Source organism: Rissa tridactyla, chromosome 6, assembly GCF_028500815.1.
Source record: "Rissa tridactyla isolate bRisTri1 chromosome 6, bRisTri1.patW.cur.20221130, whole genome shotgun sequence".
NCBI lineage: Eukaryota > Metazoa > Chordata > Aves > Charadriiformes > Laridae > Rissa > Rissa tridactyla.
The window spans coordinates 3,854,875-3,871,389 of record NC_071471.1 but is presented as its reverse complement, the minus strand read 5'-3'; the positions used below and the strand labels follow the sequence as shown (position 1 = coordinate 3,871,389).

General features: G+C 37.3%; 1 protein-coding gene across 1 annotated transcript in view; it reads left to right on the top strand.

The window, feature by feature from the left end:
* Positions 1-16,515, top strand: part of NAALADL2 (N-acetylated alpha-linked acidic dipeptidase like 2) — a 647,972-nt gene that overhangs the window by 506,034 nt on the left and 125,423 nt on the right. Inside the window, exon 20 of the transcript XR_008467120.1 lies at positions 9,007-9,074. The gene's annotated coding sequence lies outside the window, so the exon portion shown is untranslated. The remainder of the gene's footprint in view (positions 1-9,006; positions 9,075-16,515) is intronic.

Here is a 16,515-nt window from a genome sequence, read left to right as displayed (position 1 = left end):
ATTTGCAATCAATAAGTGTGATGGGAGTAAAACCATGCTTGACTGGTTGCTTGAGAGTGTGCCATGTTTTTTGCCAATACAAACGTGATCTCACAGTATATTGTAGATGAATCTCTGATTAGGTTCCCTACCGAAGACCGTATTGGTAAATCAAAAGCACCCAGTAATTCAGTGCTTAAAAAAATCCGTTTTAATGAAAATCCTGGAGGATTAAAATCACCACTTAATAAATTGTCCAGATGCTGTATTGACTTGTGGGTGATATCTACACACGTCCGGTGCTTTTATTCTGAGATTTTTGATTTCATGAGTAAGGAAGAACTTGAAATTCAAGTCTGTAAATATTTTTGAAGTGTTTTTTGGAAGTTTCCAAACAATTTATTCCAGATTCTTTAATAAATTTAAATTTTAACATCCCATTAAAGCATAATTATTTTGAACAACCAAGGGAGGAAACTCAGTATTAAAAACAGAGCTAACATTTAAAGCACTAATATAAAATGTTTGTTATTTTCATATAGTTATTTACAACTGTGTGCTGGCTGAATTAATGAGTTAATTTATTACCTGTATATGAGTATTTATTGTTGGTGTCATTATTATGTGACTGTAATTTTAATTAATTCATTGGCAGTGTGTCTGTGATTTCTGTGTGGAACATTAAATGTCAAATTGACTTTCTTTGTTGCCTCATTTGTAAGTATTAAAGTATCTGTATACAGGACAAAGAAATTAGTAACAATTACTATAAGATATCTATTGCATATTCCAAATGAAAACAGAGTGCAAAACTCCCATCCTGTTAAGATTTGTACTCTTCCGGATTCTTTCTTTATAAGTTTGATTGCACATAGGACACGTAATCATATACAAACAAAAAAATCCATGTATCATTCCTGTATACGTGTGAGTGTGTGTTTGTGTCTATTTCATGGTGTAATTTTTAAAGAGTACGTTAGAGAAGAGTTCTTTCTACAGTAATATCGAAGAAGAAAGGATATGAGGCAGGCAGCTCCAGTCACATCATTCGTGATTAAGTGATTCTGTACGCTTGTTTTATTTGTGTGTAGATGAGCGAGGATCAGGTCTTCAGACCGGGTTTATCAAAAGTCCTCACTTTCTAATGTATTTTCAATGCAAAAATGTCATGGTTTTTTTTCAAAATCCAAGGATATGAATCAGAATTTTTTTTCTGCTTTTCAAGTAGGCATTATGGCAGTAGAGGAAGTTCCACTAGCTGGATAGTTACTGGAATAGCACTGAAAGTCTAGATGCTACCCTGTGCCTTAACAGCAGTAGCATCAGCAGTAGTATGGCCCCAGAGGTCTGGTTTTCGTCTTAAACTTGTGCTAACTCTTACTGCGTAACTGACAAGCCATTTTTATATATCCATGCTCTGAAAATCCTCTCCTAAAAATACCATAAATGAATATAACTAAGAAAGGTGTTGCATGCCAGATGAAAGTTTTCTGGAACAAAGTCTGTATCCAAGATACTGTATATTTTCTGTCTGCTGAAAATCTCATTACAATCATTGTAAGTCTTTCTATAACTTCAGTTGGGTTTAGAGAAAACTCTTGCTTCCTGCAATTTTGAGGGTCAATTTCCCATTCAACAAGCCAGTCTTGAAAAGACTGGTGCTAAAATTTTGCAAAAATGTTGAAGGTTTAAGTAATTACTACAGTGTGTTGACACCCTGTAATCATTGTAAAGTCACTTACGCTTCTTGTATTAGCCCAGAGTAGAGTTTTACAACCAAACTAAATAAGCTCTTAAATATACTGGATATTTCAGCAGAAATGCCAATGTCACTTTCTGAGGTTGTTGAAAGCATTAGTACGAACCTCTAGGATAAAGCTACATCCAGTTTTTAGGTGGAAGTATTTGGTGGTGAGTTATAATAGGAAATACCTCATTTCTATTCAGAGTGGTCATCCTTCTTTGATTGATTATTCTAACTCATTAGAATTTTTATTATCCAATTAGAATACCGTATTCCTGCCATCAGGTGAAATTTAAAATAATAGATATAAAATACAGGTTGGGTAAGGCCATTTAATTAACACCAAAAAAAGAAAACACACACACACTTAGAAGTCCAACTATCATTTTGGGTTGATGAGGTAGCCTGAATACAGTTTTTCAAAATTCAGTATTTTAAATCCTAACATAATTAAAATAGGTTCAATCTTTTAATTTTATATATAAATTTTCATTTTACACTTATATTGATAAACAATCCAAAAGACGCCAATGGCTTTATATAATGCTGACTGCAAAAGAAAACCTTATTTCTCCCAGCAGAAAAATCCACCCACATGGAATCTTTTGAGTGGCCCAGATAAGGACCCTCTGTATTAATGAAGCTCATTTGCATGGCAAACATTCTTATTTTGTGTTTTCCTTCTTCGGTGTCTCATCTCAGCCTTTCATTTGCAGATTAAACAGGCAACCGAACATGGGATTTCTTTCCTCTAGAAACCATAAAAAAAAAAAAATATTATTTTTTTTTTTAAATCCCAGAGCATTACATATTAAAATGCTGAAGTTTTATGAATTCCTCCATACGAATGTTCATGTTATATTACAGTATATGGTTAAAAAGAGGCCAACACAGGTGTATTATAATGTTAAAGGGAGTAAGAAAAAATTTCTTTAAGCTCTTTCAGATCTCTTCTAAGATTAATGCAGTGGTTAAGACCCATATGAAGAGTGTCCAGTCCACAAAGTTGCCATGCAGTTCCTGGAAGAGCTGATATCTTCACACTGATTTAAGTGTAACCACGCACTGAAGTTTTTACTTCATTTTTCAAAACTTTTTCAAAATCAGAGCCACAGCTCTTTCAAGACTTGCTTATTAAGCGGCAAGTTTAATCTACATGGGTGTATAATTCCATACATGTACACAGAGCCAGAGAACTTCCAGTAGCAGTAAAAAAAACAAGATGGTTTTGCATTTCAGTAGCTGTTTCCCAGTTACTCTTATTAAATTTTAGAGTGAGAAGAGGAACCAGTTTGGTGATTTAGCCTGGCCCTTTGCGTAGCTTGGGCCTTTGAGTTTCCATAAATTAAGACTGGTTTGACCTGGAGCATAATATTATGGTAGTAGTTGGTTCCCCTCCAGAGCTAGGGGACCGTTGTTCTATGCACAGGACCTGCATATATAAGACAGGTGTGCCCTAAAGATTTTCTAGTCTAAATAGACCTGACAAATAATAGGAGGAAAGAGCTGTTATTCATATTTGCATTTTATACCTGGAAAACTGAATCATAGCAGATGTTATGAAAAGCCCATAAAAGTCAGGGAAAGGCTTCCAGTGACTTCAATGGATCTATGATATTATATCAACGAAGCACTTAGGGACATGCTTAAATGATTGTCTGACTCTAAGGCCTGTTCCACACAGGATTTGCAGAATAGGCTGAAAACAGTACTTCTGGTGCCAGTACTGAACGAATTACCCACAAATCCTGTAATTTTGCCAAACAGTAAATCTATTTATGGAGGCCTATTTGGTCTTTCATCAGTTAGATGTTCCCTTATGTATGGAAACATGCACCTTGCATTTCAGTTAAAGACCATAGATCTGATTTGTAGCCTATGAAAATCAATTCAGTTCTTCAGTAGACTTTGCACAGTGACCCCAGGGAATTTTAATCATTGATACAAGAATTCTAAAATTGATCTAATGTTTAAGAAAGCATTTCTTCCTTGCTACCACAGAAAATACTGGTTTTGTATCAGCCTCAGAAATGTCATACTCATTCTCTCTGAGTAATACCCAGTAAAGTAGGTCATAATCTGGGGCATCTGAAATACCAATTGTAGTGAGTCATGCACGCAGCAGCCAAGGGCGAGTTTCTCCCCACCAGTGCACTCTTCGGATCTCCATTGCAGAGACTAAATTCAGACTCCCCGTCCATGTCAGTAGGACCTCAGCCTGTGCTGTAGGTACAGCTTGTGCAGGGAAGGAAATGGGCAATCAACTGGGAAGCAGGAAAGGAACAGTAAAATGAGAGGTTAGCAAGTTATTAAAGAGAGGCTAGCCTGTTCCAGCATCCTAGAATGCCAAAATCATGTTCTGTTATGGTGGCATTTATTAGCATCACTAAACATTATTAATCATGCAAGGAGCCAGACCTCATGCAATGCATAATCACACACAGACACAAAAAAAGGTCCTTCTTATCCCAGAATGTTTATCACCTGATATTTTCATTTGGCCAGATGAGATTGGTCTGGAGTAGGAAAATACATTTCTGAGGCAGCAGTCAAATTTGTGGTTTTGGCTAGAGATACCTATGCAGATGCTGCAAAAGGAGCGACAAAGGAAAGGAAAGCAGGGTCAGAATCCATTGGCATTCTCACGGGTGCAAGGGCATAGTGGATGCTCTGGCAGCCTTGATGACTGAAAAGGTGGAAGGAAAACAGAGATGACAAAAACCAAGCCAGAGCCATTGTCTCAGATGAATTCAGAGCACACTGCTCTGTTGAAAATCATTTAATGATTTTGAGAGGAAGTGTTAGAGAGGCAACTACATGGGGGGCGAGGGAGGGGAGAAAAAGTGCCCTTGCGATTGAGCAACCAGAGTGTTGAGCTCTGTCCATGAATGAGAAATGCTTTTTCCTCCCTGATCTCCCCAGTGTCAGTAGGAAGGGATACATGAATGCCTCTGTATAGCTGTGATGGCTTCAGCCATCTGATCACCACCGTAGCGGAGACAATTTAGCATTCAAATAACTCGCCTGCCCTTCAAAAATCTAGCACGTCTCCAAAATATGTATCACGTAGGTGACAAATTAATTTAATAGATACTGTTTAGTAAAGTCAGCAGTAAATATTTGACTACCCGTGCAAGGCAGGAAATTGCACGTTTAGGGCTATAACTCTATTTTTAGTAAGTTGTGTTAGGTTACAAGTGACACCAAACGTGAGTGGTCTGAAGCTCTAGGTGCAGTCAGTGCTGCAACATGTAAGCAGAACTGGTTGCATTACAGGTGGAGTCTCAGCCAGGACTTTGAATTTTTTTGCTGTTGAGACTGAAGTAGAAGCCTTACTATCATTATAATGTTAAATGGCTTTGTTACAGTGTCCAAAGCAAATGTTGTCTCATTGGAGGCAAAGCAGCTCTTTAAGAAAGGCTTCATCTTGCACGTGATGCTCAAGAGTAAACAGTGCAAATTTAATTTACTTAAAAATCACTTCCGTTATTGGAGACAGATCAGTGGGAATGCATAAGTAAGCATTTTTCAGTTTTACAGCAGGTAAATGAAAGAATCTTTAATGCTCTTGCTTTGGAAGAAACATTGTTCCTGTGTTTCATTTTTTACATAGTGGGAATCTGTCAGGTTTGCCTCAGTTTGTATGGGGTGTTTCTCCATGCCCTGGTGACTGTAGTTGGTCAGAACAACACCTGCAGCCAGAAGCGCTGTTAGCTTGTTTTGGCAGCTCTGGTTTGTATGTTTGCCTGTTTCTGGCGTGGTTGTTTATTCTGCTACATCTTTGCAGTTAACTTAGGCTCACTACTAAAAAAATGCGTAATTCCCTTTTTCAGAAAGTTTTATTTTCTCATTTACTGATGCAAATGTCCCTTAGTTGTCAATCTTCATTAAAAATCCTTGTCTCTTATTCTAGACTTGGATAAACATTAGTGAACTCCAGGCCCTTTTGCTTTCTCCCGTTTTAAGCAAATCTCCAAAACATGCCATAATGTTCAGTGGCAATGATAAACCTCTTGCTCCTCAACCTCTGAAGATGAGCTGAATAAATGTCCTCTGAACCTGTTTGATTTTTATGAGTGCCCCTGGCAGGTAAAGATGCACTGCTGAGTTTGAACAGAAAATGCCTCAGTTCTCGTCTGTTGTGAGAGTATTTGGTAGGATACAATCTCTTGGGTCCAGAAAGAGAGTCCTATAAGGTTTGAATGTTACTCAGTACAGGGTCTCCCAAACTACTTGAGCATATCTGCATTGCAAATAGCCATTGTTAATCATTTGCGTTAATCATGTGGAACCTTTGGCTGCTAAAGAAAATGTAACAGAGGTTGGAAACTTGGAAACCTACCAGCTCAGAGACCATCCCTGCTCTCTACAGGGGAAAAGCCATCTGTAAGGATGGAAAAAATGCTTTCTGTTGACATTAAAGTCAATAAGAACTGGAAAACAAGAATCCACATTGTTTGGATATTAGGATGTTCAGAGATTTAGACGAGTGTTGTATATTTAATCCTGAGGGTTTACGGTAGCAAATATGCAGTGTGATGGGTCAGCTGGTCTGCTTTTGGGTAAGCAGGTGTGGAGATGCAGCCCTCTAGGGAATTCCACCCTGTGTGGATTTTCCTTGGTAGCAGCTCAGAGACCTTTTGCTAGAGGAAGGCGCAGTGAAGCAGTGTGTAATAATCAACACTGCCATCTTGTGAGCAAAACCTACCCCTACATATTAATACAAAAATTATGGTAAGAGATTGGCAGTAATAAAATATATATATATATATGCTGTTTCATTTTAGGAGTATTCAGGTCCTTCTGAGCAGCTAACTGTTCAAAATGCCAGGAATTGAGATTGTTCTGTTATACGAATAGACTCCCATATCCCTTGAACCGGTAGGCAGGATTGTTTGGTAGTTTATTCTGTAAATCAATCCCAGCTATCAAATATGGTAGTACATAGCAGTATTTTACCTTCTTGTGTCCCCCGTGACCTTTCCTCTTTGCTTTCTTATTGTCATTCAAGAAGTAAGAATATGCAAATTCACCATGAAAGGCATTTTAGCAAATAATAGTCAGTCCTGCTTTATAAAGAATGATTTATGATATTATTTCTGTTACTCGTTATTGGCTCCATTCCTTGAGATGATGAAGGAGCTATCTTTATTAACCTCAGCTAGCTGAAAACATTTCGTCTAGGAGTTTTTTTGAAGAAATGCATCTCAGTAACTCATGATGGAAGGCATCTATGCTGACCCATCAGCATTGCTATGACTTTCAATATATTATACTTAATAACAAATAAACATCCTTAGCCAGAAAGAGAATCCTGCACTGCAGCTTGATTACATCTGCAAAGAGCAATGATTGCCCTCACTATTTGAATACAAAAACAGTGAGCGATGGTGAGCAAACACAATCTGTTTAAAGCCATGCTGGTGAAATACCTTCAACCAAGGGTTTCTCATTTTTCCAAGATGGTGTGTACTTCCCATTGATTGTAGCAATTGTTCCTAATCTTCCCCCCTAGCTGGGGAGACAGCGAATGTAATGGCAGTGTCTTCTGGAAAATGCAGCTGAATGTTTCGAAGTAAAAGTGAGGCAAAATGTCTTCGTAAAAGATTACTGGAACATGCGGTCAAGAGAAATAGCCTTTGTGAATTTCTTCATGTCAAGGATGGATACTGTCTGGAAAATAGTGTTTGGTCAAACGTAACTATTGTGCTCAAGCAGAATGAATGTGATTAAAATTTTTCTGTGATACATTGCTGTTATATGCTTTTAAATCCATTTCAAAGAGCTAATTGATACTTCAAAATTTAGTTTTAGGGAAGACTCCTTGAGAGTGAACAAAGGTATTGTAAAGCTGAGTGCAATAGACTGAAGCCTTTGATGACAAATTTTTTCATACCTTTGTTGCATTAGTAGCCTCTGTGTTTTGAGGGCCTGTGTGATTCTCGCTGATATTGATTTAATGCTCTGGATCTGCATCAGGTCAGACTAGATGGATCTCTAGTAGATATCACCTGGGAGGTCACAGCTTGTACAGTACATGTAGCAGCATTCAACTTCAAAGGCATACTAGAATTTTAATGTAAATATTACAACAACAAGTTTTTATGGACTAGCCATATTCTTCCTCCTTACAAAATCAATTCCTTTAAAGGTAAGAAAAAAAAAATCCCGAAGCACACAAAACAAAACAAAAAATACCCTAACCCCCCCCCCCCCCCCCAAACTAAAAAAGACAACGGAATGAATGACACTGAATCAATCTATGAGTTGAGTTCCTTAGTAATATCTTTATCTTGGGATTTTGTAGAGTTGTCAACATGAATTTGAAGTCGTAACTTTTTTCACAGATAAAAAAAACAGAGGGTCTTGAATATTTAATTTCAGCTAGCCAAAGGCTGCTCTGAGATTAGGTGGATTTTACGTGGCATGTAATGTGGTTCTGAGCATCATCTCATACTGATCTAACGTCTTCATTAGCCTTCTCCTGTGTTCTTACTCTTATTTTTTATTAGCTTCAAGGTAATCAAGCTTTTGCTGGCTTGATTTGGTTTTCATACAAATCTCTTAATAATTAAATAACATAAAATTGGAATAGTAAGCAATACTGAACTGTGAGACAATTTCAATTTTATTTATTTATTTATTCATCTATCTGTGCATTCATTTATTCATTTTGACAATCATTTCCCATTCTTTACTCAAATGTAGGATAAAATCACCATTTCCTTTAATGTGTTCTGCACTGGAGGTGTTTACTGATCTCAGATAAACTGTCTTTAGCTAATTAATCTTCCTTAATGAGGTTTCGTAATAAAAATTAAAGGCTTCTATGAGAATATAACAATCATAGATAAGGAATTTGTCTATGCCATCATACTGATCACGATTCGTAGACTTTCTGAAAAACCTATTCAGTTGTTTCAGATGTTCTTCGCTGTTTTTCTTGTGACCAGGACATTCTTACGGTCGTGTTGTGTTCTGATGTAGACAGCAGAGAATTTTCTTCATTAGTGCTTGATTGATTTATACACAAATGCATACATCTACAGTGTATATAGCTGACGCAATACCCAAAGGGAAACAGAGTAGCAAAACAGACATTTTGGTGTGTTTGTTGTCAGGAAATGTCATGATTCATCTTTCATGAGCATCTGCAAATATGCATCTGCCAAATCTATTTTACTAAAAGCTTGTTCCCAGCCAAACATATTCTCACCCCAAGAGTACAACATTTTTGATTGACAAGTAGAAAAGGATTAATGATTACTTTAATGTCTCTACAGATTCACACGTTGCCATTTTCCGCTCCACAATAGGAACAACTGTCATGATTCACTCTCGCTGTCACATGGTAGGAATGACTTTAATGTCTTTCCAGGTCTGTACATCCTCTTTTGAAGCGACACATGGGGACCAAATGATGCCTTACAGGATGAAGACTAGGACCCACCCTCAGTGGTTAGCTTTGCCTAAAAATTTACGTAGCTCCTATCTGCTGTTTCCAGAGCATTGCATGCTAATCTGAGGCTCTACTAATGTAATGAAATTTATGAAAATTGGTGTCGTTCTTGCTCTGCAATTAAGACTGTCTACGCCAATCCAACACACTAAACTGTAGTAATTATCAGGGTTCATCAGGCCACAGTGTTTCCTGTGTCTTTTTCTGATTTCATCTAGCTCTTGCTCTCGCACCTAGAGAACAAAATTTCCATTATAGCTGTGCAATGAAATTGTAACCCATGTTTTAACAGGATGAATATGAAGATTGCACTGGAACATTAAACTAAAGTTTAATATTCTGTGATAAGAATATACTTGGCCATTCTGTGACTAGCTTTCAGTTTGAGACTCTGTAAATGCTGCAGAGCACATGGAGTTGCTACTAAGCTTCCTGACAGTTCTGAGCCATAATCTGTTGGCTTTCATTAGGAGCAGGGGAGAGAAGGAAGAAGGATTCTTCTTATCTATTTTGGCATGTGGAGTCTTCAACATCTTCTGAAATCAGCAAACAGCAAGCCTGAACCAGGGACGTTAAACTTTATTTAAGATCATTGAAATAGTTGATGTCCCATGATTAGGATCAGAACTCAGGTATTTTAACATCCAGTCCTGCCCTCTAGTCTTAAAACCCTGCTCATTTCAATACAGAAATGTGATTGTACCCTCAAGACTGCAATTAAATGTGGGTAATATGACATCATGGTTTTCTGTGAGGATTATTTTTGGGTGCTGTAAATGATAAAGTATAGAAAGGTCACAAACGACTTCCAAGTATTGTTTTGTAGTATAAAAAATTAGAGATAAGAAAAAAATATCTGAGTTCTCGCAGTATTTTTTGACTTTTACTTCATCAACCTTAGTGGTAAATTGACATCATTTTATTAATTTATATTGTGCTCCCTTCTTTGCCAGGTCCATTTTTAACTTAATCTACTTTTTTTGCCGGTGAAAAGACTGTGATTAGCATCATCTTGTTGAACGTTTAATTGTATTTTTGTCTTCAAGTTCCCTCCTTAGCTTTTCTCTTTAAACGTAGCAAACTTATCAGCAAAATGAGGGAAAATGGTTGCATACAACTTTTAAGCCTTTTGTTGCTTTGCTGGTACATATGTTGCATATAAAGAGTAGAATATTTCAGCAGATGAGTAAGATCTTTCTCTGTACATCTGCATGAGAAGTTGCAGTGATACGTTGAGTTCCAGGTCCACTGAAGTCAGTGACAAAACGACAGAACACAAACTGACAGTAGCGGGGAAAAAAACAACAATAAGGCTCAATAGTGGTCAGTAGGCAAAAAAAAAGGCAGTCTTATCCCCTGTAATTAGGGTGGGCTAATAGAAGGTAGAAGTCTAGCAAGGGTGAGGTGCTTGCTGTTTTCACAAGGATTAACACATTTGGATAATTCCCAAAAGAGGTGAATATCACAAACGAAATTTTCTGCAGCAGAACCATAGCTGACATCAGTTATCATCTGTAAGAAAAAAAAAAAAAACAGAGAGAAACACTTCCTCACCTGGTGAGTAAAGCAAAGCCTGCCTGCTCCTGGGACACAGGAGCAGGCATTGTCCAACTGAAATTTTTTCTGATCATTGAATTCCACCAGGGCAATAAGATCATAAGTAGCTGCTAGTATAATTCAGAAGGAAGTTGTCCCCAGGAGCAAAAAAGGAGGAAAAACATGGAATAACTGAGGGAAGAAAAAAAAATCTGGACTATCTGGGAAGTACAGTATCCCTTCTGCAATAAAACAAGTGGTTTTGGGTGTGTAAATCACATGTTGCAGTCCCCAAAAAGCCATTAGGATTGTCCCCCCCCCTTTTTTTTTTTGTTTTTCGTTTTGTTCATTTCTCTAGACTAAAAGACATTTAAAACAACAACAACTCTGAGTGGTTCATTTCTTTTCTAATGTGAGGTGGATTTCTGAATGTACTTTCTGTGCTGGAAATGCAAATGCCCGTTTTGGCTTACTCCCTCCCCGTTCTGCAGTCCACCCTTCTGGGTTACATATTAGAGAGATGGTCTCCTGCATATAAAGGATGAGTGAGTTAATAAAAAATAAAGTACATAAGAGGACAGAGTAAATGGAGCATATAATTTTTTCATGAACTGCTCTCTTAAGTTTCATTTTGCAAGGCATCATGATTTTCTACATATTTATGAAAATGTGAAATAGTGAACTTGATGCTTAATGCAAAAGCAAAACCTACTTAGTAGTTTTCAGTAAGGCTGTATCTTGTTTCCTCTGTCAGAAAACCCAGTATCTACTACAGGCGCTACCACAAAAGACAGAAAGATAATGATACTTGTTCGGTAATACTGCAAACCTTCCTTCAAAACCATTTGTCTTACAAAACAAGTCTACGTGCCAGCTTCTTCTGTTTGGTAACATGCAAGCAAAAACATTGTCAAACTGACTGTTAAGGATGGAATATGATGCTTCAAGAATAAAAGTTACTTAAAATTAATATATCCATATGTATCCATGTACATGTATCCATATACATCTTACATGAATGTATCCATATACATCTTAAGAAAGACGGGTGAATATCATCTTTTGAAAATCTTTTGAGATAGAGGTGTGTTTTTTTCCAGCATCTAAACGGTATTTTCAATCTTGAGAGCTCTAAAGCAGTTTATAAAGATAATTAGGCATAAATGTCCCCATTTCACAGCTGTGCAAACAGAGGGAAACAGTTCCGTAACCTACTTACCAAAATCTTATAGAGGTAAGCAATTCTTGAACCACCAGATTGCAGGCACTGGTTCATTAAGATTGCTTCTGTATGCCTACTTTTTTTTAGCTAAATTAATTAATATTGATATATCAAAGGAACAAAAGGAGTCCTAGATCTCAGGCTCTTAAAATTACCTGGTTTCTTTCTGTGTAATTTCTACATTTCTTTGATGAGACATGAGCTTCAGAGCAATTCAGTATATTTCAGTTCTCTGCCTCATTACGGACTTGGAATACCACTAAAATTTCCAGTGTAACGTCTGGGCAGGTGTAAAGTGAGATCTACCTGGATATGTCACTGCAATAGTGCAATACTCAGGCACGGTGCAATAAACTACCCAGCTAATATCCTAACCACCAGTTGCAAGGCATTCAGAAAAGGTGCTCGTAAACAGATACGCTCCGCAGTTTTCAAAGTACACAGCATATAGTCTCCTGCATTAGCAACATCTCCATGACAACTGCTTTATAATTCATGCCACATAATACATAACTTTGCTGTTAAAAAAGAAAAAAAAATCCCTTGCATCATACTATCAAGGCCACATTCTTGAAAATTAAATGAACCTGAAAGATTTTTCAGCAATCAATTAACCATTAAATAAAGCTTAAGGGACATTAGAACAGTAAGAATGACAATATTTATGGCCTTGATGTGGTCATGAAATCTCATTCTCTGCTTCTCCACCATTCTCACCATTTCAAATCCCCGTAATTGATACTGATGCAACATTTCGGTCAATAGCTATAAAAGGGAATGAGGAGCACAAAATGGCTTTCTGGCGTTTAATGAGTAAATGAGATCGCACGGAGCTTTGTGTTTCAGAATTTTTTTGCTAATCAGTCTTGTTCCAACTTAAAGAGTTGAAGTGTTTGAGGGATATCAACAGGTTTGGGGCTTGGCAAACAATAGAATGGTAACAAAGATAATGAAAAAAATGTTTTCAAATGTGGTGCAGAGAATTAAAACTATTAAAATGCCTTTCCCAGTTACTGCTTCAAAGCCAATCAGATAAAACTGCTGCTGTAAGAGCAATAGATAGTCTGGCAGGTATGAAATCCAGTGTAACTTCAGTTCTGTAAATTTACCAAGATGACAGATGCATAGATAAACGGGAAGAGGGAGAAACAGATAGCTAGATACCAAGTATTCCCTGGCCAGGTCCTACTTTTTAAGAGTCAGAAAAAGGAAACAGGGGTAACAGGGCAAAGCGTGTCATGCTTCATGGATTGTGAGCATCCTGTTCATTGTTCTGGGTTAATTGATGTTTGCTTGTTTTAACCTAGTAATTTTGTTTTAAACATCAAGGCTAGGAAATACTGGGATGCAGCTCTTGGCTCCTTCCGTGGCAAAAAGAGAATATGAACCCATCGTAAGATTGCTCAGTCATTATGAAGACTTTTGTATTGGAAATTTTCTTTATTACGATGTATAGACTATACGTTGTAATAATTGTTTTCAGAACTGGGGTACAGAAACTACACAAGATATCAAATAAGAAAGAATTACCAACTGAGAAGTAATTACAAACCTTAAGCTCTATTAAAGAAACAGCAAAGCAAAGAATCACATTTTGGAATGAGAAGCACTAGTTCAAAATACAGGGACCTCATCATGAGACTTGTTATTGACTTAAGCTTACAGGTTTAACTTAGTAGCTACGAAAAAGACAGGCCTAATTCCCCAGTGAGACCTACTTAAGAGACAACGACGTTAGTGACCAAACAGCAGCAGCTGTGCAGAGCTAATCCCAAAGCGGGGTGCAGTTGTATCAGAAGCGCACGGTGGTTTTGGCTGGTTTCCAGGTGGCTTTGTTTACTGCACCTTCTCCAGTGGATCAGAGGAGAACTGAAGTGAAATATGCAGCAACAGTTCAAACCAGGACTGATGTTTCAATTTTTTCCAGGGTTCCAGGTATGCAGTATTATCTTGAGATTTACGTGACTCCGGAGCATAATTTAAATTGTTTGGTTTATAGAGGGATAGAGTTTTGGGTTGTAAATAGACTAAATCCGGTGCTTAAATCTGAGGAATTGAGGCAATTCTTTATTCCATCTGCTAGGGATATTCAGGGGGTATATACAAATGTATACCATGGAGTTCTGTTTGTGTTGACTGTCATGTTCCTCAATTGGGAGGAACCCGTCCTTCTGCAGAGCACTCAGAATTTAACCGTGAGGGAGTGGAAGAAGGTGAATGTTTTGTACAGCATAAGGACAGTTTAATTTTCCACAACTAAAAATGACAAAAACTCCTAGTGGAATTGAGCTGCATTTTTCTTTTAAGCAACAACAAAAATAGTTTCTCTCAATAGATTCTACAAGGTCTATAATCAAACTTCTGCTTTCGGTCCTAGCAGCAGGTTGTACTAGAAATAAGGAAATAAGGAGGCAGCTGCACACAAATATTGATGCTAAAGAATGACAAAGTTGGTGGGGTACAAGTTTATTGTTGCCACTTCCAGCCAGAGTGATTGGGGCCTGGGTTGAATAAGAACGGAAGATTGGACTTTGCACAGATTAACCTTCTCAGTAATAGCAATGTGAATTGGGTAGCTCTTTTCTAGTTTAATTATGTTGTCTGCTGACAAATATTTCTTTTTTCTGACCGTGTCATTCCATCTTTAAATTACTCACCTAGCCCTATGTATCTATTTCTTTCCTCCTGTCTGCAATCTATATAGCTCTGGCCTCCTGTTCGGAATATTTCTTCTCTTGTACATTCAATAATTGCTTCGTTAGTGCTTCCTTTTTCCTCTTTCTTCAAAGAGCTGCTGCTGTGTTGAACAATCTTTCTATCTCCCTTTCTTCAACTCTTGTCTTCCTCTTTGACTTCTAGACTCTGCTGTCTGAACATACTGATATTTGTGTCTCGTGCAATGCCAAGTTTAATAATGGACAGCATAGGAAATGCACAGTTGCTGTGAGAGAATTAAACAACTCGGGCAAAAACTGAGATACTGCTGTCTCTGCAACAGCCACTGACTACACTAACTGCAAAATCTAACTAGTAACTAAATTGTCATGTTTGGTGTGTGCTAAAGAAACCGAGCAATGGCACACACGCAGATGTTTACTTTCCATTATCCTTGTAACCCCCAGTATACATATCCTTGTGCTGCAATGTAAACTGCTTTAAAGATGCTGTTTAAGAGGAATTTAGTCTGTATAGAGCACTAACAAACTGAAGCACCGCGGATTTATTCATTTAAGAGAATTATTCATTTAATTTTCACCATTTAGTATTTATATTCATTTACCATTCATTTATTCCCTTCATTTTTATTCATTTATTCATTTATCAAATATTCATTTTAATGGCTTTCATTATCACTACAGTAAGTGTAGGGACAGATTTGCAATAATTTTATTCTTTAAATAGGTTTATTCTTCGAAAAATCTACAGAGCAGGGAAAGGCCACTTGTTCTGTCAGGTTCACTCTCTTTTCCTTTTCTCAGAACTGTTTGTCTCTCTGCTCTCCTTGTTTATTTACAGCCCTCCCTTGGTTTCTCTTGAATTCCTTTATATGTTTTATGACAACAGCTCAGTGATATTGGACCAAATGCTTGACTGATGTGAATTAATGAAACCATGGCATGTTATTCAGTGCTTTGGACACTGATTTTATCTGCTTGTTTCTCCATATATATTTCTTGTCTTTTCCCTTTAGGATAGCTTTTCCTCTAAAATTCACTTCTTATTCCCTTTCAATGCCAGTTCTATTTCCCCATAGATTGGTCTGCCACAAACCAGGGACTGAAAACCTTTTTAGCAACAACTGTTTTGAACTACAGCAGAAGAAAGTCCAGGCCTCTGAAAAGACTAGGTTCTGTTTATTAATTTCCATTGGAGCACTGAGAATTCAGGTCTTTTTTTAAAAAACGAAAACAAAATCGAAACCAACAAACAAAAAAGCCCAACCAAAAACAAGGAAAAAAAAAAACAAAACGCAAACCACAAAATCCACCATTTTTAAATTTTCCTTCTATTTGCAAATGCTAGATGAATCATAGCTGTTAACTTCAGCAGGCATCAGACTGTGCTGTTGATGAGGAGAACAAGGACTGGATCGTTCAATGCCTCTTGTATATGACCGGTACTCTTATAGTACTTCTATACTTCATGTATATGACCAGTTAGAATTCGAGTTCTTCAGTTCTAGCTATCTAAGCTGATAGATGCTTGTGCAGTTCAGCCCCTGAAGTGTATTGCCAGTCACCTTAAAGGATATCTTATGTGTAGTGAAATTTTATCCTGGAGAGTGGGATCTTCACAGATGAACACGTGCTTGTTCTCGGTGAAGGATTTAGTGGTTTGTAGTTTTTGCCCTTTTCGCATCTTCTTTGCGTTCTTCTTTCGCACCCCCAATTTTCTATGAAACTTCTCTGTGACTATTTTATTATTTCTTTGCATTATAACTTTTAAACAGTGTCAGTTTCTAGTCTCCCGTATCTTAGGCTTTTCTTCTTTAATCAACCAGGGTATTTGAAACTTAAACTCAACAGTCTTTAGGCAACTCTAAATACAAGCCATTCCTACCTATAGTCTTTCACA